This window comes from Aythya fuligula, chromosome 9 (assembly GCF_009819795.1).
Source record: "Aythya fuligula isolate bAytFul2 chromosome 9, bAytFul2.pri, whole genome shotgun sequence".
Taxonomy (NCBI): domain Eukaryota; kingdom Metazoa; phylum Chordata; class Aves; order Anseriformes; family Anatidae; genus Aythya; species Aythya fuligula.
In genome coordinates, this window is record NC_045567.1 from 17,999,767 (window position 1) to 18,019,938 (window position 20,172).

General features: G+C 42.9%; 1 long non-coding RNA gene across 1 annotated transcript in view; it reads right to left on the bottom strand.

Annotated features, from left to right (window-relative positions):
• Positions 1–8,414: 8,414 nt before the first annotated feature.
• Positions 8,415–20,172, bottom strand: part of LOC116492617 — a 49,322-nt gene continuing 37,564 nt past the window's right edge. The window contains exons 2-3 of the long non-coding RNA XR_004253608.1: positions 17,321–17,548; positions 8,415–9,560 (exon numbers count right to left, since the gene is read on the bottom strand). This is a non-coding gene — a long non-coding RNA (uncharacterized LOC116492617). The remainder of the gene's footprint in view (positions 9,561–17,320; positions 17,549–20,172) is intronic.

The following is a 20,172-nucleotide window of genomic DNA, read 5'->3' on the forward strand; positions in this document are numbered from 1 at the left end:
GAGCGCAGAGGAGGCAATTCAAGAAACCAGGTCCTTATGAAACTTTGATCTTGCATATCATTGAGGTAATGCTCAAAAAAAAAAAAAGATTAAAAAAATTAAATGTTAAAATGGAAGGCAACTTTTAACCCTCCCAGCTCAGCGCCAAATTCAGCTTTCATTAAAACAACAACAACAAAATAGATAAGCATTTTCTTTTGTAACAAGAATTGTAACAAGAACGGACTGTCCATTTCTGGAGCCATCAGCTTCACCTTAGATCTTTGGTACTTGCTTGTTATTGTTTTGGGGCATTAGGTTTTCTTATAGCTCCCAATCATAATGCTCGTTTACACTCCTTTCTATAGGGCTAGGACACTACAATTTACTTTTTATTTGTTATTATTATTTTTAAAGTAAACAACACCAAACTATCCCTTGGCTGTAGTTCATGCAAATCCTGCTCAAGTAAGGATAGGAAGGAAAAGCCTGAAAGGCAGGTTGATAAAAACAAATCTCCCATGGATTTAGATAGCTGCTTCTCTGGAGAGAGAAAGAGCTATATCTGCCTCTTAATACCAGCTTGATGGGCTGATCTGGGTTCTCATGCGAGTGTGAAAATGGGACACAAAAATTGATGCCAATTAATTTAGTTCTCAGGTAGCACTGGCGCAAGCATGGACACGGGCAGTAGTTAGCATGGAAGGCGAGGCTGTCTTTCCTTTTCACTCTAGCAGGGGCAGCAAATACAGCCGTAGCAAGACCAAAAAAATTCCCCTCAATAAAAAATAAAAATCAATCTTTCTGCCCACCATGGGCAGAAAGACTGGCTATTTTTAATCAGCTTGTTTTAAGGGCCAATATGTGTTATTTTGCCTGCACAAGACAACTGAGCTGATACCTGAATGAAGTAGGCAAGACATTTGGGAGGAGTTGGAACAAATGTCTTGAATTTTTGAACCTGTCTGTTTTGCCGGTGACCCATACCATAAGTAGCTGTGTCAGCTAATCACTTAGCTGGCCACTGCTGACAGACAAATACCTTGTGGTGACATCTGATGGAGCTGTCACAAAGCAGCAACCTTTCTGCATTGCAGGTTGTGCCCGCGCACGCTACGTGCCTGAGCGTGGCAGTTGTGTACAGAGGTTGTGCACAGCCATAACAAGAGCTCAGCAAGGCACATGCACACTCAGAAGCATTCAGATGAATTCTTTACAGGGAAGGCGTTTGTGTTTACTTGGGCATTTTTATTTTAATCCAGTGATGATAATTAACTGATTAATAATATCACAGTCATCAAAAGCGATAGCATGTTTTCAAGGAGCATGCAACAATAGCTAGCCCTTTTTATGGCTTTAATTGTAAAAGCAAATAATTACATCCTTTTCAAGGCTTGAAGAGAATTGCTTTCAACTGTAAACAGAAACTACTGAAAAGAAATTTCTCCAACACAATACCCATTTTTAAATGGCCATTTTCCTAAAAAAGCATGCAACAGCTGTGTTTCAGGTGCATATTTAGGGACTAATTACAGATACGGACAATACCCAGGCAATCAGATGAGGCTCTGCTCATGGATGGATTTGGAATGTGCCACATCATTATTATTTTTAAATCCCTGCAGAGCTCCACGTGCAATGCTGACCACTCTGGGAGGAATGCAGAGAGCCTCGGGACTGAGATAGTTCTGTCAGTACTCTATAAAGCACCACAATGGCTGGTTCTTTTTTTCTTCTGTCCAGCTCTGCTCTCAGCAGGATGTGACAAATCTCACATCCTTCATACCTAGTGAAATAGGGACTCATATATTCTGGATGCAAGCCACAGAGGAAGGCAAAGCACCGTTGTTTGCCACACAACCCTTTTATATCCTGATGGAATTTGATGCCTGTGATTGTACTATCTATAAGCTGCACAAGCATAACACACATAGGTACCAAGGACTGTCCAAAAAAACAGCCTAATTACTTTTACCTTCCACTTGGCCTGCTTAGTCAGAAATGTTTTTATGTAAGATTTTTTTCTACACTGACTTCTCCTGACTTCTCTGGAGTTTGACCGAATCACCCCAACGTGACAGCAGAGCTACTGGGCTCAACTGGACTAGATGAACAGATTCTTCATTCAGTAGACAAAGTTGGTCTCAAAACACAAGTGCTCTTAAAGCCCACGTTTAGATACTCAGAGAGGAAGAGGTTTGCCAATCTCTATATATGAATTGTACATAGGATATGGAACTAGACTAAAAGTCCCTTTCACATCAACAATCTTAAGCACTCAGCACTGAGCATTGTTGCTTTGAATGTTTCCAGCTCCTGAAGCAATTCCAGGCAGACATGCTGACAAAAGAATAATTTTATCAGCATATGGCTGATCACAGCATCCAATTCCACCAGTATAAAATGGCCCCATAACGCACACTAGCATTTCTGCATACAAGTGGAACAGATGCTGGAAAGATCAATGTAATAACAGTTTAATTAATTTTAGTGTCAAAGTCAAATGCTTCCTAATTTCCAGTTGACACATCCCTAATTTCAGGGTTGGCTCAATACATTCTGAAAACAGGAGGAGAAATTTGATTCCAGAATTATACTGCAGAAACATCTGCAGAAATGCAAGAGAAACACTTCTCCATTTTTGCAGTCTTCACAATCTTGAAGTCATAATATTGTCTAATACCCAGACTTTTCTATACATGTTTTACAGGTGCTATTTCCCTTTCACAAAGAAAATGCCTTCCCCCCTTACTGCGAGTGGTCCTCTTGCATAAATAAGTTGTAGTGTGATGGTGGTCCATTGCAGGTGACACACTGGGCCAGGATTCAAGAGGCTCAGCTCTGGTCCTCACTTTGCAGGTGATTCTTTCTGTCCAGAAAAAAGTACCATCAGACTAGCATCCCTTCTGAAAAAATTGATCTACCACTAAAAAAACTCGTTGTACCAGCACGATATCTCACAGCAGTGTATAAATGATCTACTTTGCATAGATACTATGCCAAACTTCTAATAATGCTCAGCAGATGAGCTGGAGAGGTGGAGATGGGGAGGAAATGTATGGCCTTGGACAAAGCGATTTTATAGTGGAGGTCACTGATATCACCGAGCACTAGCTGCATACTTTGTTAGAGGAAAGGCTGCAGATCCTGCATCTCCCATTAGTGCCCTGCACTCCAACATCAGGGAACAGATAGGGAAAAACAGCACGGCAAACTCAAATACAAAAACAAGTATTGCACCCTGACTTCTGGTCAAGGGAAGTGAAGTTAAGATATTTATTAGTAAAACACTTCTAGGAGAGAGTGACATATTTGTGGTCCGGGTAGCGTTTGGATTGTCACAACAGTGAGAAGAGGCAGAGGGTGGTGAGAGATTGCTTGCTACACAAAGTGTTATTATGCTGAAGTGTGTTCAGTAAATGTTTATTCCACAGGCAGGAACTACTAGTGCCTGTAGTGGTCACTTAGGCCTGAAACCCAAGATTTCAGCAGTTTCATCTGAATGCATTTGCTGAGCGCTGGGTGACATTCCCCAACACAGGCAGCTTCTCAGATTTCAGCAGGAACCAATGTACCATCCTCCTGCATCTATCACTTCAAATGACCCCAACTAAAGAGCATCATGCTCACCCCGCCTCCTCTGACACTCAGGGAGCTATCACCTCACGATCAGGACTCTTCTTCCCAATGTGTTTCATTAGCAAGGGGAGATGGTGAGCAGGACCCTGCACGTGTTGTCAAAGAGCCCCCAGATCAGACCAGGCATAGCCACAGAATGCCCCCACCTCTCCAGCAGCCTCCCATCTTGAAACAAAGACATGCTGAGGGGAGAAGTGATGGGGATGGGAAGGAGGAACCCTTAGCAATGCTTAAGCAAACACCTTTGGAATGAGGCTTAGATTACTACACACGTCAAGGGGATTTTTTTTTTCCCTCCTCCCCCTCCTCCTCATGTTGGCAAACTCTTGATGACCACAGGCATGGAGGCCTCTTGACAGGGGACCAGCAGAAACCAGAGGCAAAGGGACAGGGGGTTCGTTGTGCAAAGGAGAGCATCTAAAAAGGCACATCCTCTGGGTGCTTTTGTTCGAGGGCTATGCTTGACTGGCAAATCCTGTTACACTAAGATTACAGGCTGCAGATATCCTAACAAAAACAAAAGCAGAGTACTGCCTGCACATCCAAATGATTTCAGGGAAGAGCTGTTAACAGCAGGATGACAAACACCACAGCCCTTGAGCTTATGTGTGCAAATCTGAAGAAGCTCCTTGCATTAGGATATCACACACAAAAATCCCAGAAATCAAACACAGTAATACCAAGTGCTTGTATGGCGTGTTTTACCTGCAGCTCTTGGAGCGATTACAAAGAGAAATGAAGAAGAAAGGCTCATTACCACCATTTCACAGATAAGGAAACTGTGGCACAGAAAGGAAGCGATTTGTCCTGCAGCCCAGTGGAAGAACAGGGCAGTCGAGTCAAGCCTCTTAAGTCCCAGTCCAATGCCCTCTCCCCTGAACTATTGTAGCTGACTCTGACCCTGCAGGAACTTCACATTTGTCATTATGCTTTACACCTTGATCATGAGGCTGGGTGTCTTCAAAGCACTGCCCTCGGCTCCTTGGCCAGGAGAGGAAAAAGCTCCCATGTACCTAATCAAATATAATTGCCATTCCTGGAGAAAAGAGATTCCTTCTCAACTCCTCTGGATGATAATTCACCCTGTGTTCAGGTGTAAATGTAATGCTATATGTAAGCCAAGATAAAAGTAACTCCTCTGACCACTTTTAACTCAACATCCCTTATGCAGTAAATTTCATACATAGCTATTGAAATAGTGCCAGGAATTGGCTGTAATTTTGTTGTCTATTAATACAACTTCATATAGCAGTTTCAGAGTATTCTCACTAAAATGTAGGCTCTGGGAAAGACTGTTTAACAATAAAAGCCCTTCACGTTTAAATACACGGGTAGCAGAGGATTATTCTAGCTATTGATCTGCAACTGGGGGACCAGTTTCCAAGGAAGAACCAGCCCAGCACAGCTCCTGCAACCTCTGGGGCTCAGGCACAGCACCGCTGTCCACTAAAACTGCAGTTATATTGCAAGAGAATAGGGAAATAGCCAGCAGGGAAATATGGGTCAAAATCGGGACTTAAATGTTAATCTGGAAAACAGTAAATCTCCAGTGAGGATTCCAGAGCACAAGCACAGCGTGCTTGATGGTAGGGACAATGCTTAACAAGTCGTCTGCAGAGTGTTGCTCCCACTGTTTAGGACCTACACATGAATATAGTCTCATGAGAGAGATGAGAGCATCCTGGCGGGTAAATGGCAGGTCTCTTCCCTGTCCTCTTACCTAAAAGTCGTAGCTGTGACCAAGTCAGAGTGGTAAAGTATCAGGCACTAACAGCCAGTAGCAGGGAAGAATGGATGTTTTCCCTAAGGTGTCTTGTGTAAACTTGCAGCCAGCTATGTATGCACTGGAGGTGGCCATAGGTGACTTGTAATCCAGGCCAAAAGCAGAAAATCACAAGATTAAAAGTGGGTGGTCAGATCATTCATTTGACTTGTAGAAGAGGGGGAGAGGAGAGAAGAGGAGAGGGAAAAAAATCCACTTGTAGACGACAAGCAGTTTTGCAGGGAACAAAGAAATCTCTCTCACAGACAAAATTGGTCTGCCAGGAACTGAGCCCATCTAGCTCCCCACCTCCCCACCACCCTCCCCATATCTTCCCCTCTAAAAGGATCTTTTCTGGGATTCGGGGAACGCGTGTTTATGAAATAGTTCCATTCAATTAGGGCACAGAGTACAGCAGCTTTATATCAGAGGCAACCCAGAGCGAGAGCTCTGTGGAAGTGCAGGTACATGGTAATGATGACAACCCTGCACTGGTTGTAGTGTCATCACCTCTTATTCTTAATCAAAAGGCTTCCAATCCCTTCTCGACGTGTGCACTCGGAAATGAAGGGACTGCTGGAGAATCATTTGAATGTGGCAGCCCTAGATAATGATGAAACGAATAAAAGGCTCACTTTTTTGTTTAGGTTTGAGGAAGAATTCAGGATTCCTCTCGTGAAAAGGCAGCGGTTTAATAGCAGCGAGGCAGAAGGGCTTCTCGTTATCCGCAGAGGCTGCTGCCAGTGCAGCACTAATGGCCACGGCACGGGCTTCCCCAGCACGCTCCCTGCTCTGTGGCACCCGAGGAAGCCGCGCACCGGCAGGGTGAAAGGAGGCTGCTTCAAGAGGCTCGGTGTGGGATTGGGGGACAGTGCTGTGCTCCCATGTGAGGGCTTTCCTTTGTGGGAAGGGCAGAGGGCAGTTTTTCTTGGTGGCACTGAGTGATGCAAGCCACACAAACCCACGCTGGAGCACAGTGCCTTGGCATCTCTGCCCCTGGTGCATTTAACACTGCCGGGGCAGCAGCTGCATGAGCAAATGCATTGCTGCATGCAGAGAAACGGCTGTGCAAGTGAGCTGTGGGGCAGGAATCACCTCCATGGAACAGGGCCTTGGACAGGCAGATAGCATACCTGAGCCTGGACAGCAGCCCTTGACAAGCCTTGTCTTCCCATACATTGTCCTGCCAGGATGATTTTTATATTGGATTTAGGGGAAAAGAATGGAAAGCAGCTGGGCAATCTGCTTCTCCCTGTAGCTCATCTGTACCTCACAACACATTAATATCTCTTGCCATATGTTTTTGCAGTATCTTTTGCATATTCCAGGAACCAGGCACTGCAACTTGCAGGACCTTTTGTCTCAAAGAGGTCAAGAGCTGCCTTGTATTAAAGGTGTGCTGGATGTGCACCTATTCCATACCTACTGGTTCCATTCAATGAACTGGTGCCATGCCTTGCAAGAGAGATGGTAAAGGCTTTTTGTTCACCTGCTTTGAAAGGTTAATATTCCAGAAAAGGAAATCAGAGTAACAGAAGCTTTAAAGTGATTTACCAACCCATGGAAATAATTTTTGCTTCTATTTCATTATTAGCCTCTTTGTCCAAAAGGCAAGTTTTCACACACACACACACAAATAAAAAAAAAGAAAAAAGAAAATCCTGACATTTGTAAAATTGCATCTATTTTTAGTCTTTTGCCCAGCCCTTCTTAGGCATTCACATTTATCTAGACCAGAGCAAAACATGTGAAAAAAAATTAAAAACAACTTCTGTTTAAGGCTAGTTAAAGTTACTCTATTCACTGCAGTAACATTTGCCCCAAATGCAGAGCTGGCAAGGTCAATAGTTTCACTTTTTGTGCTTCAGCTACATTAATATAACAGTTTGCCATTCCTCTCTATTACTATATATGTTCAAAGCTTCATAAGCTGTCATGAACAGCCTGATCTCTGACACACAAGACATGTTAACAACAGCTTTTTCCATTCAGAAAGCCAGCAAGAAAGAGAAGTCAAACCTTTCAATGTATGTTAAGTAATAAATATAAGATCTCCATGATGTCCTGCATGATGAAACACCTTACAGCAGGTTAGAAAAGGAAGTATGTGGAATCAATACATTTCTTCTCACAGTTACATAGCTGCATACATCACCACTTTTAACTTCACTGTCTTCAATCCAGCCCACTGTGTCCACAAGCAATATCACAGGGACAAGGCTATAGAAAAGCCAAGGACATTATAAACGAACAATGTGGCTATTCAGTGCATACATCTAGGGTTAGGGCAGAGTGACCAGTGGTATAAAAAACCAGAACATTAGGAGATTTCAGTGCATTGCAATCCCAGTTAGCATGAACATCTAATAAGAAAAAAAACTGTCGATAAAATGAGCTTACAAAGAGCAGGCAATAAACAAAATTGAGCAGAAATACAAATTGGATATGTACAAGGTTTCAGGATTCCCCCAACCCCCCTTTCACAAAACCAAAGTGTAACAATTAAGACAGTTACATTGGGTTTACATGATAAGGGTTTGGTAGTGGGGGCTGTAGGGCAACCTCTGTGAAAAGAGACCAGTAGCAGCCCCCATGTCATTTCTAACAGAGAAATTAAAAGACTCAGCTCAAAGTGCTCTCCACCCAATTTGCAGGTAGCGTGGTGCAATGAGGAGACAGAAGCTGCATATAAACTTCAATCAGCACAATTCCCTGAGAAAATATTTTGTCTTGGTTTATAATAACTCTTTTGAACTGAGCTAGGACTGTTTGCTAATCATTTTACCAATGATAAAAGAGCCCATGTGGACTTTGGTATGAGTTTTATGAAGACAATGTATGATCATGATCTCATGATAAATCTCTTATAAACTAGTTGAGGATCAGCCCTGATTACGGACATAGAAAAGATACAGCAAATACAAGACATGAGAAAATAAGGTATATTTTTATTGTGCTTTAGTTGTTAGACAGTTAGCTGAAGAAATACTGAGTTGAGAAAGACCATTTAAACCATACTTGGGCAAGAGAAAAGTCTTTTTCCTACAGCAAACACATTAACGGTGGCAAGGTCACATAGCATGAGAGAAGACCCAGCATCTGCACTTCTCAAAGACATGATGAAATCCTCTCACAAACCTTCTAGGTGGATTTGATGAGGGTAAATGAGTGCCCTAGTTAACTATAAATTAACTGTAAGTACCCTGCTTAGCTATGACCCTTTATTTGTCTTAATAAATTGCTCCAATTAATTATGCCATTTTGGGTGCCAGTGAGTAATCTGCAGCGTATTTTCCTTAGACTGAACAAGTACCTTATAATTACTACTAACCCACCTGATGGCAATGTTGTGGTCTCCTTCTGATGCCAGTACCTATGCTATGGCTAGTTGGTAATGGTAGTGGCATGACTTCACCACAAAATGGCATCTTTGCAGCACTTATTTACTGTTGTGGATCTTCTTTAATCCTCCTCCTCTTAAATTCAGACTTTCTGGCTGTCTGTGCTTCTGCAGTCCCAGAAGTCTGCAGGAAAATAACAGCTGGTGCCTATCAGAGGTAAATGCCCTTTAAGTTTGACCCAAAAGCCACATGAACGTATGTTTTATTTAGAGATACCTAAATTTGTATATTGACCCAATGTACTCTTAGTGCAAGGATGTCAGCAGCGTTTATAAAGATTCCTGGCAAATAGCTGTTGACTTTTCACCCTTGCAACTGTGTGAGATTAGTGCATGTGGTGGTCCAATGCCAGCTTAAATATAGCTGGGTTTTCTTGTTATGTTGTGTAGCTCTGGCTTACAAACCCTTGGGTGGCTGCAGTTATCATGGTATAAAAGTACTTTAACAGCTGAACAATTCATTTTATCACTCTTGTTGTAACAAAAGATGCTGCTCCTCTGAAGGGGATTTATCTCTCCGGCCACACCACCAATCTCCCTCTGGCCTGTGGGGTGCACAGAAGATCTCAGTAGCACTGAGGGATGCAGAGGTCAACACGTGGCAGAAGACACCAATGGAGATCTCCCTTTTTGGGCTGAAACACCCAAGGTGTTTCATCCTTCAGCGCAGGGAGGAGGATCACCTCTCTTCTGCTTTGTGGTGGAGAAAGCTTGTTGCCATCACTGGCCTCTCATGCCAAGGATGCTCCATGGAGGCTCCACTGGAACCCACCTTGACCCCTGGGGAAAGGAGCAAAGCAAAAATAAGTCTTTCTGAGGAAGGCTAAAACTGACCAACAAATGGTGTTTTTGAGGTACTGAAACTATTATTTTGGGTGGAATTCAGTGAAATAGGTGAGCTCAAAAATATTATGTGAAAACATGAAATTTAAGTAATGCCATGTTCTGCTTCAGAAAATACCAGCATGCTTTCTCTAAAGAAAAATATTTCAAGCAACATATTTAGTGATTGAGAAGCCATAAACCAAGTAAATCTGCAGGAACAGCAAGTGGCAGTGCCCACTCGCATGGTCCCCACGGGGCTGCACTCCCAGGATGGCCATGGAGCTGAGCAGTGTTGGCTCCTCACAGGTGCTTCCCATGCAGTATTAATCCTAAAGTCAGCCACAGCATTTAAATAAAACTGCTCATCACTGCAGCAAAGCAGCAGCTAGTCTGGATCTGGTTATAAAATAGATGTATTTTAAGAGCACTGTCCTACTTTGTTCTGACCAGGGAAGAGATTAGGAGCAGACCTGTAACCAGACATCACTCATGCTTCGTGATATCCTTTCTTTAGGAACAGTTCTTAGTTTTGCATTATTTCTTTATGAGTGCAGTAAAAAATGCTCTAGAGAGGGTCTCATGATTTGCAACCTGAATAGTCAGAGCTGACACAAAAAGGTGAGCTTCAGACCAGTTTACAGCAATGACAGAAAACATATTGCACCTCTGTTTAGTTTAGATGACGTCTACTGTGTTCAAAGACATGGGAAAAAATGAAACATCAACAAAAAAAAACACAAAGGGAACAGGGGTGGAAAAAAAATCTCTTTCAAGTAGTATGAACCTGGGATCAGCTGACTTACAGAAGCCCTAAATTTGATCCAAAGAATCAAACTGCAAGAAATGTGTCAAAATTAATTAAACAGGCCCTCTGAAGTGGTGGAGCATGGCAGAATGAACTTGTTGATGATGGACTGAAAACAAGGTGATTTTGTTGCCTGAGTTTTCTTTCTGCTCAAGTGAGAAACAGGAATGCTGCATTGCCGGGGGATCACACCTGCGGGGCTGTGGCGTAGCGGCTGAGCCCGGGGAAATCCTGGCCACCCCACGCCTGATGGAAAATCCAAAGCTTGCGGCATTTTCCAAAGAGGCTGAAGGAATGAAAACAAAACATGCCATTTTCTCAGCAGCAGAAGGTGCTTAATTGTGCTGCGAGGTCTGAAGTGGAGGTAAGCAAGCAAAGGTACATATATATATATATAAAAATTAATATATATTAATTCCATAATTAAATATAGACAGGAATGCCACTCATTTTTTTCTTTTATGGTGAATTCTCTGCCCCACAGTTTCAGACGGGTATCCAGGAATGCATACACCTCTGGAAAGTTCCCAGAAAGCACTGCTGTCAGCTGTCAACAATTTTTATGTAGTTCACTTGGCCAGACACCTCACATGAGGACTGTGGGAGCAGGATGCCCCTGTAGAGGAAGTACCCAAACTTTTCACATGGCAAGCACCTGCTGCTGCCCACTTTCTCATGCCAACCCCAGAGAAACTTCAGCTGGTAAAATGTTCTGAGCATAATTAGCAAAGGCAAATGAGCACTTTTAGGGGGAATGGATTTGTTGAAGTATAATGGGAAGATTATCTGGACATGGTTGTGGGCAACTGGCTCTAGGTGGCCTTGCTTGTGCAGAGCAAGGGTGGTCTTGCTTGGACAAGATGACCTCCAACCTCACGTCCCTGTCAACCTGAACCATGCTGGGATTAACTCAAGAACAGCTTCGTATTTCTGGGAATGATGCTCCAGCAAAAGTCTTTTTAAGACAAAGGGAGTGGTGCTAGGAGAGGGGAGCTGGGAGGGAGAAGACTCCTCTGGTTAGGACACAGGGACTCAGAAGAAGTAGGTTTAGCATCTAGTTCTACAGATGTCTAAATGTAACCTTGAGACAAGCACTTACTCCCCGAGTGACCTGTAAGAATTGCAGATCAAATTATGTCTTTTTCATCCAACCTTCTGCCTCATCTGTTTAGGTTGTAAACTCTTCTAGGGGGGCAACTGCACAGGGGTCATGGTCTCAGCAAGGGGACCTCACCACTACTAGAATACAAATAACCTTGGAAAGGTGATTCTGTGACTGTCTGAATTCCCTTTCCTGTCGTTTTGGTTGCAAAGTGCTAGCACCGTGCATTAGAAGATTTTCAGGCTATTGTGCTTTTATTTTGGACTCAGACCTAGATCTTATCATGTGAAAATGCCGCAGCTAATGCATAGTAGGATGTGATATCCTCCGTTTTGCACCTCTGTATCATTAGCTGGAGGAAAAAGGGAAAAGGGGAAAGAAAAAAAAATCCACCTTTGTGTAACTAAAAACCTCTCAGTGGGATTTGTTTAGTGTGAAAGAATGATTAGTAATTTTTAGTGATTAGCAATTTTCTCCCTCAGGTGGCTTTTCTGCATTCCCGTAGAGCTCACGTACACAACAGACCTGCCAAAAGGGAAGAAAAAGCTGAAACAGAAAACACCACACAGCAGTGAAAACTCTAGCGGGCATTTATAACAGATTTATTTTACTATTTTTAAACAACAGGTCTAATCAACAGAAGGAATATAATCCTCATTTCTAAATCACTCTATTTGTGCAAAATTTCTCCTATGGACCTCCAGATCCCACACTGGTGATATAATCAATCCAAGAAGCACAAATATATGTCTATATAGATACATATATTTATGCTTTCCCCTCTTCCTTGTATTGTTTAGAACTGAGCAGAGATGAAAGAGACCCCTCAGTTATGCCTTTTTTTTTTTTTTTTTTCCCCCGTGACATGCTGAGGAAATTGTACTCTGGTGTCTAGTAGGACTGGTTTTCTCTGCCCCATTGTACAACAAAAAGTGATTATTTTTAATGTGGGTTAGAAGGAAGCTTCCCCCCCCCCCCCCCTCCTTTTCCCTTTTCCAATTGATTATGCTGCAGAAGGGATCTTGCTCTATTTCATGAGGAACGTGGGGCCAGATTCACCCAGGGGTAACTCACTGAAGACAGTAGAGGTGCATCAGGGATGGATTTGACCCATGATCTGTTATTTTTTCCCTTAACTGCAGCTTGCTTGAAAAACCTCAGTCATTACACCTGGTTAGACTAGAGACTTGACAACCTGTGTGGCCTCAGCATTTCCTTTTATAAATCAGCCCGTCTCATATAAAGAAATCCAAGACGAGATGAACACAGCTGCCTAGTTTGATGGCAAACACACACTTTGCCCAGCTCCGGGCTGTGTCTAACCCTTTCCAAGAACTGGGAAAATATTCTCAGCTTAAAATATCCCATTTAATGCTGACTTTAGAACATGAACAAGAATTTTCACCATTTTTGCAGTGGGGAAAGGTGCTGGAATTAAACCATTGGAGACTGAAGTCCCACACGTACAGAAGAGGTGTCACCTCCCCCTGGTTGCCTTATTAATGTACTACACTGGTAGCTTGCCTCTGGAAACAGGAGGGCAGATTAGTGTCTACACCCAGACAGCCTTAAACCAGTAAAGTCAACAGCAGTGGTGGGTTTTCACACGGCTGTTTCATCTGGGAGCATCCTGAGATCTACGTTCCGGAGGTGCCATTGAATGACCTTCTGGCCATTCCCCTCTCCTACGTTGTAATAATGAAGGAGCATAAATGATACAAGCAGACACCCATGGTCATCTCTGCAGCCCCTGTGAAAGGAGCATGGCAAGCTTTTGCCAGGGTGAGACACAAACATGGTGAAACCCAGCTGGGAGTTGAGTTGTGGAGGCTGAAACATCTCCTGGGGAAGGGTGAGAAAGCAGAATCAATTCTGGCAGCTGGGCTGTGAATCAGCGTGGACTGGAGCATCTTGGAAAAGAGAGTGGGATGGCTGGACACAGTAAAATGACCAGTCCTGATGGAGACCTTCATTTCCCTGGTGAGCTGGTACAGAAACTCTGAGCTACCTCTTCAGAAGGGGGAGAGTCAGAGGGCAGGGAGTAAATCTGAAGTGAAAGCATTCCTTCAGCTCTTTACCAGATATCATCCCATTGAAGGTATGAGCTGCTGTGGAGCTGGACGTGATGTAGATGATAGTAGAGGTGATGTAGAGATAAAAAGTTTATCTCATAGCACTGCTGGAAAATCTGAATGGGCAGCAAAGAAAGCCCAAGAAACATGGCGTCTTTTGTAGTTCCTTCCAGACTACTTCTAGGACTTCACATTTTTTGAAGTCCTCCAGAATCATGCAACTCAATGCTCTAAGCTGAATCATCATGAGAAATGATGATTCTGATGAAAAAAGCTTCACACATGCTGAGAAGCAGATTGAAACAGGGAAACTCAGAAACATGTTTTTTGGTTTGTTTTCTGTTCTGCTGTTTCGCTTTTGAGTCAGAGGAAATGATTAGCTCTTGCATTTCCCCAGTGCTCAGGAATGTGACTACTTAGGGGCTGAAGCCACCATGAAGGATGGGATGCAGACAGCTTGTAAGTCTTGTGTTTCACTTTTCCCTTGTGCTGACCTTTTAAAAGAATAAAATATTATCTCTTATTACAGCAGTAGCTGCCACATTTTCAATATTCAGGCAGAAGATGCAAGTTTACAACCTTTATCATTCACCCACACAGCCAGGGGGATGGATGTTAACATGATCATACTCTTACAACCTTTCTTTGCTGCCAGAGGTCTCTCAGCTACCTGAGTGATGCAATTTTCCTTTTTGGCAGCATTGTTTTTCCGCACAGTTGTCATCTCTGCCATTTGGACCTGTTTACATACGCATATGCCAAAGGGGGCTTAGGAGTGCTCATGTGTGTCGCTGTTGCAGAGGGAAGGGTATATGGTAGGCAGCAGTTTCCCTCTCAGCGTTAGGCAGGCTGCCCACCAAACCCCCTCTTTACACAGTACCTGTGTCCCCGGGGGAACTGGCAAGCCACCCTGGGCTCGGCATGATACCATCATCACACACAGATCCGGCAGCAAGCGCAGCCAGAGGCCAAGCAGGAGCATCCAACGGGCCTGGTCGTGGCAGAGATCTGGGCTGGGAATGTGAAGATGTTTGGGCTGTCCTTACACGCTGTTACAGAGCTATGCCAGCCCTTCTCAGACTTCAAACTAGATGTTCTTGGCTGAAGGAACTATGATTTCCTGGTGGAACAAGAGTTTCTTTTTTGATTATTGTTAAAAATAAAGGCCAGGTTTTACTATGAGCATTTTCACAAAGTAAAAGAGGATTCCATAGAATAAGTGATTTTCTATTTGATTAATACTAGAGTTAGGGGATATTTACAGGGGAGGAGGTCTCTTTTGATGAGAGCAACATTTTCCAGGTGCTATTTCTATTTCTTCTTTTCTTCACCTATTCCCAGGAGTGGGATTTTTGATCCATTCAGGCTTTTTTGCTCACTTTTGTTTGCACTAGTAATTCATGTTGGAAGACTGACCTCACATGCTGCTTTTACGTTTCATAGTATTACTGAACTCAACAGGCTTCCTCTCCATTTACACTTTAATGAGCAAAAGAATTAGTATTGCTTTCTCTTTGAGAAGGGAAAATGAAAAATATCTGATTTAGTAATTATTTGACTATCTGAGGGAGGATAGCTAAGAAAAGAGCCCAGATATCCCCAGAATAAAAGCATCATGGAAAGTGAGTGTAGAGCTTATATTGACAGAGAAGTAAACTGAGGCACAGAATAATCAAAGGGATATGCCCATACCAGCCGATATCCACAGCGAGGACCATTAGAGGACGGTGCCTTCCACTGATTCAGTCAGTGGGAACTGGTCCAAGAAGACTAGTACAAAAAGGAAAACTGAAATAGTTTGAAGGGAGACTGCATCTAACAGAGTAAATACAGTTATGCCAGTGTTTGTTTTGGAAACAGAATGTATACTCAGGTGAGAAAGTGCCCCAACTTGCAGCATATTTGAGCTTGCCTGCATACAGAGCTCCCTGGCCTTTTCACAGTAATCGCTTTCACCCTTTTGGAGAAGAATGACAGAATATTCATTTCATACTTGACAAAAATGAAGAAAACAGGCCAAATACAAACTTAGCAGAACAACCTGCCATAAAAATCAATCAATGTTTTTTCTTTTTATTTGGAAGGTAATTAAGTGCTAGAGTTCAGATTTCCTCAGCTATGAAAATTAGATAGTTATCATTTTGACTACAATTCTAACGTGTCTTATACATTCTTCAAAGTGTTCTGGCTAATTGCTTTAACCAAATCCATGTCAATGTAAGACCTGGGTATAAATGTTGGACTACAGCTGCCTGCTCTGGGTGACAGCAGCAGAGAGCCTCTCTCAAAAAACATCCTGTCCAAACAGCCCAGAGCTTACGAGCTCCCTGCTCCCACTGACAGGGTCCTCGCTGCCTCCCCTGCCCCTCACTGCTATGCCCTCGCTGCCCCAGAGAGAGGAACTATAGGGGCAGCAGCTATAATAAGGAGTAAGGAAAGAAGCAGGGGCACTCAAGGGATTTTCAGAAAAGCCAAACGCAGTTGTGACTATACAGTTAAGACAACCTTGCTCCCGGAATCTGCTCACAAACTGCAGTGAAAGCCTTACAGAAGTGGAAGGATGGGGTAGAGAAAGGGCATCACAAACCCTTCTCTTTCTACCCACCCTGCACTCACCTTGACTCCAGATGAGGGATCCTTACAGCAAACTAATTGGAAAGCATAAACCTAAGTAATGTAAAGTGGGCGTCAGAATATCCAGTCTCCAGTTTGTAGCAGCATATCCTTCCAGGGTATTTTACCCTTGACTGAGACTATCACGCCCTGAATTTCCAACCAGTTACTTCCTATTCAAGAAGGCTCTTCCAGCCTTATCATATTTCCTGCTTCTTTTAGGTAGCATTTCTCATAGATATCTACCATCACATCCCTGTAGTTATCATCCTTCCTTCCCAGGATGAAATTTTTCCACGGAGCATATACTTTCCCCCCAAGAACTGAGGTGCTCCCTTCCAAATCTCTCATCCCAAGCACTTCGTGAGTTTTTATTTTCACTGCTGAGGAACCTTGTCTGATTATACAACAAAGCCACCTACTGATGTTCTCTTGTTTTCTGTGCTTGGAGACAGGCAGCTAAGGGTGCAGGAGACTACTGTGGAACTCACTACACCTTCACATATCCATGAAATAAGAAATTCACGTTGTTCTGCCTTAACCTTTCACTATTCAGGCACTGAGCTGGAGAATCTGTTCTTGCCTTTTGTATCCACCAATGTGACTGGATCCATGCCCGTGCACATCACTTATATATACCAGCCTGCTGCTGCCCACCACATTATGCGTGTTTAGTTTTGCAGTGTTTTGGGAACAATCCCAATTCTCAGTACAGGGCCTTTGCCAATTTGAAATTTTATATATTTTGAAATTCTGGGAAAAAAATGGAAAAAGCACGCAGACAAACTTCTTCCACAGTTTGGAAAAGTTGATGACATCCATCCACTAGGTGACACTGTTTACCTGCAGATCTTGCTCAATTTGTGTGAAAACCCACAAATCTTTCAAAAGTAGCATACAATATGTTTTGCTATTAAAGAAAAAGGAGAGTGGTTGCAAAGGAGAAGGAAAATGGGCTGTCAGTGAGGTACAATTAAGGGCAAACCTACAGTTATGAGGCTTTATGGTCTGGTTTCAAACTATTTACTAAAATGAATTTTAAAAGCCGCTTTTTATCAGGCCCACTTCAATGCCTTAGGAAATTGTTTTATTTAAAGAAAAAAAAAAAAAGGCAGGCACTCACCGTTAGCACAAATCTCAGGCTGGCTCAGATTTGGTCTTGGAGACAAGCATGAAGAGAATTGCGTGGTAACAGAGCCAGGGTAGGAGAAAGAAGAATTTCTGCAATCTCATTTGAGGGGAACTTGTAGAAAGCTGTTTTCCAGTCTTGAAAAGATTTCAGAATTTCTCATTTCTCCCTCAGTCTTAAATAGGACCAGAAATGGTAATCTCAATTTCTGAAACCAGTAATCTGAAAGAAACAAAAATTGATTAGAGCCTTCTTGGATCTTAATGAAGCATTTCTGAATTATTTCATGCTTAAATATTAATTTTCCTTAGTATATTTTTTCCTATAGAATCACATGCTTTTATTTGAAAAAGAATATCTTTCATTATAAAATGCTGACTAAGTCAAGATGGTTTAAACTGAAAATGAGATATGCCAAAACCAAGAGTTTCCCTCAAGATGTATCAGTTTTTAATTAATATTTTCAAATTAGAAAAATGTTTAATTGGAAAATTCTTATACAAATCTGCTTCCATGTGCTGCTCAGGGAGGACTCTATGCAGAAACGATGGGGTTGGCAATGGTATTAGGGAAATCTAATTTAGTATCTGTTGGGATCAGGAACTCACACTTCTGAGGAAACTGGGCGCGCCTGAATCAGGCACGCATTTTGGAAAAACTTTGGAGAAGTCCATTTTCTTTCTTCTCTGCTACTGACAGGCCAAAAGAAACACCTCTCATCTAAAGCCCTTAAGCCAGTCTTTCAGAAATATTTACCTCCCACACTGCGAGGAGAACTCTAAGGGAGTGCTGGGTGCTTGGGATCTCAAGCAAGATGCTGGGCACGTTCAGAGACCAGGGAGGGTTTCACAGGGATGTACCAACCCAATACTCTCCTACTGTGAGTCAGCCTTTTTTTTTTTTTTTTTTTTTTTTTTTTTTTTTTTTTTTTTTTTGTAGCCACAGCCCATAAGAAGCTTACAGCCCAGTTCATGTTTAAACACAGCCAAGTTTTTTCAGAGATCACCTTTAATTCCAAGTAGAAACCAACCGTCTAGCCACATTCAGATATTTGGCTATGGCTCCAACTACTGTCATTAAATGGTTTTGAGGAACATTTCTGTATGATATTTCTCATATCTGCATGCAAAGATCTCTATCATTTGGGCTATCAGTCATTTACCTTCTTGGTTCTGAAATAAATGGCTAGCTAAATTAAAGCTGAGACTTTATTTCCTGAAGGCCTCTTCCCCAGCTGCTGTCATTAGATCTTGCAGCCCCAAAACCCAAGGCACCCAGCCTTGGCTCACATTAATGAAGCAATATATCAAGAGTGCAAACCCAGCTTCCCACATCACCTCTGACGTATGCTGGTCCCTATTGCAGCCAGCAGACTGTCCACAGACTTAACCAAAGCAAAGTTCCTCCTGCCTCCTCCTGAGAAGGCACTGGGCTCTCTTTTCTAATTGCTCATACTGTAGTCTGTGTTTTCTAGATGTCTGGAGATTCATGGATTAATTCTAATAGTGCACAAGTAGAGAACAGCAAGCCATTGCCCACAGGTTTGAGGTTATTAAGCAGGATGGCCCTACGCCAAATGGGGAATCCCTAGGAATTTACAAATCCCAAATCCTGCTCATTATTACCAGGAACCTTCAGTTCACCAGCAGCACTGATGGAGCAAGAGGCAAGCCTTGCGTCAAAGCTCCTGTGATCAGAGCACAGGAAACAGGAGGACAAGAGAGGCTCAGTGATGCTCTGGGGATTGCTGTCCCTGAGCCAGGAGCCCACATCCGTGGTGGGGTGAGCAAGGCCCTCCTGCCAGACAGGCACACCAAAGTACCACTGCTGCTTGGGCAATCCCTAGCCTGGCCTGTGTTTGAGACGCTGCCTTTTTTAAAATCCACAAAGCATAATTGATAATTATATGAAAAGCCCTGGGGGTTGGACAAGATAATAGCAGTTTTACAAGAGCCTAGAAGACACTGGAAACTTTTATGGTATTTTTGATGTAAAATTATTATTTTTACCTGCTGTTCAGAGCACACAGTAGCTGCTGGCATGGGTTCAATGGCTAGGTGGATGACGTTTTTACATTTCTGAAGTGGTTTTTGGGCCCAGCTCTTGCACAGATCGTGAGAAGAGGAAGAAGAATGGGGGCTATGTCAAGAACAGTGGAGCCCCTGTTTTGTTTTCCAGTGTGGACAAAACCAAATTTTGTTTAGGCTGTATCCTCCAAACAACTACACCTCTATTCACGGAAAGCAACTGTCACTCTTCCTGAATTGTTTGTCAAGTGTGGGGAAATGCCCAGGGAAGGCATTGAAGTTGGAGGCCCTCGTCTAAGAAGACACAGAGTAAACCAGCACAGCAGGAGCTTCTCCCACCAACAGTCCCAACTCAGAATACATCATGTGTTTCAGCCCTGGTTGGGGTTTTCCTCAGTCTTGAGTATTACAGACAGCAAATATTTCAAACAATGTGACAGTTTTGTGAGACAAGCTGGAAAAAAGAGAAAAAGGATCTAGCTCCCCAGAGAGCTGAGTCTAACAGACTCGTTGCATTGGTGACACGATCCAGATTTGAGACTGCACCTCCAAAGGCAAAGGGCAGGAGCTAGTTTGTTTAATTTTGAATATTTGCATATCTCTTTCTCTCACTGCATTGATATCAGATCTGCAACAATCTATTAAAGCTTTCATTTGAATAGCCATTATATGCCTGAGAATAGAGACTGGGCTCCTTGGGGGCGCTTAGGAATAAACAAATCATTTGTGGCACATGTGTTGTTCAAGCTTCAAGCAAGGTAAATGGAAAATACAGATTATGGTGCCTCAAGTCCTCTCCATTTTCCCCTCTTGTCAAAC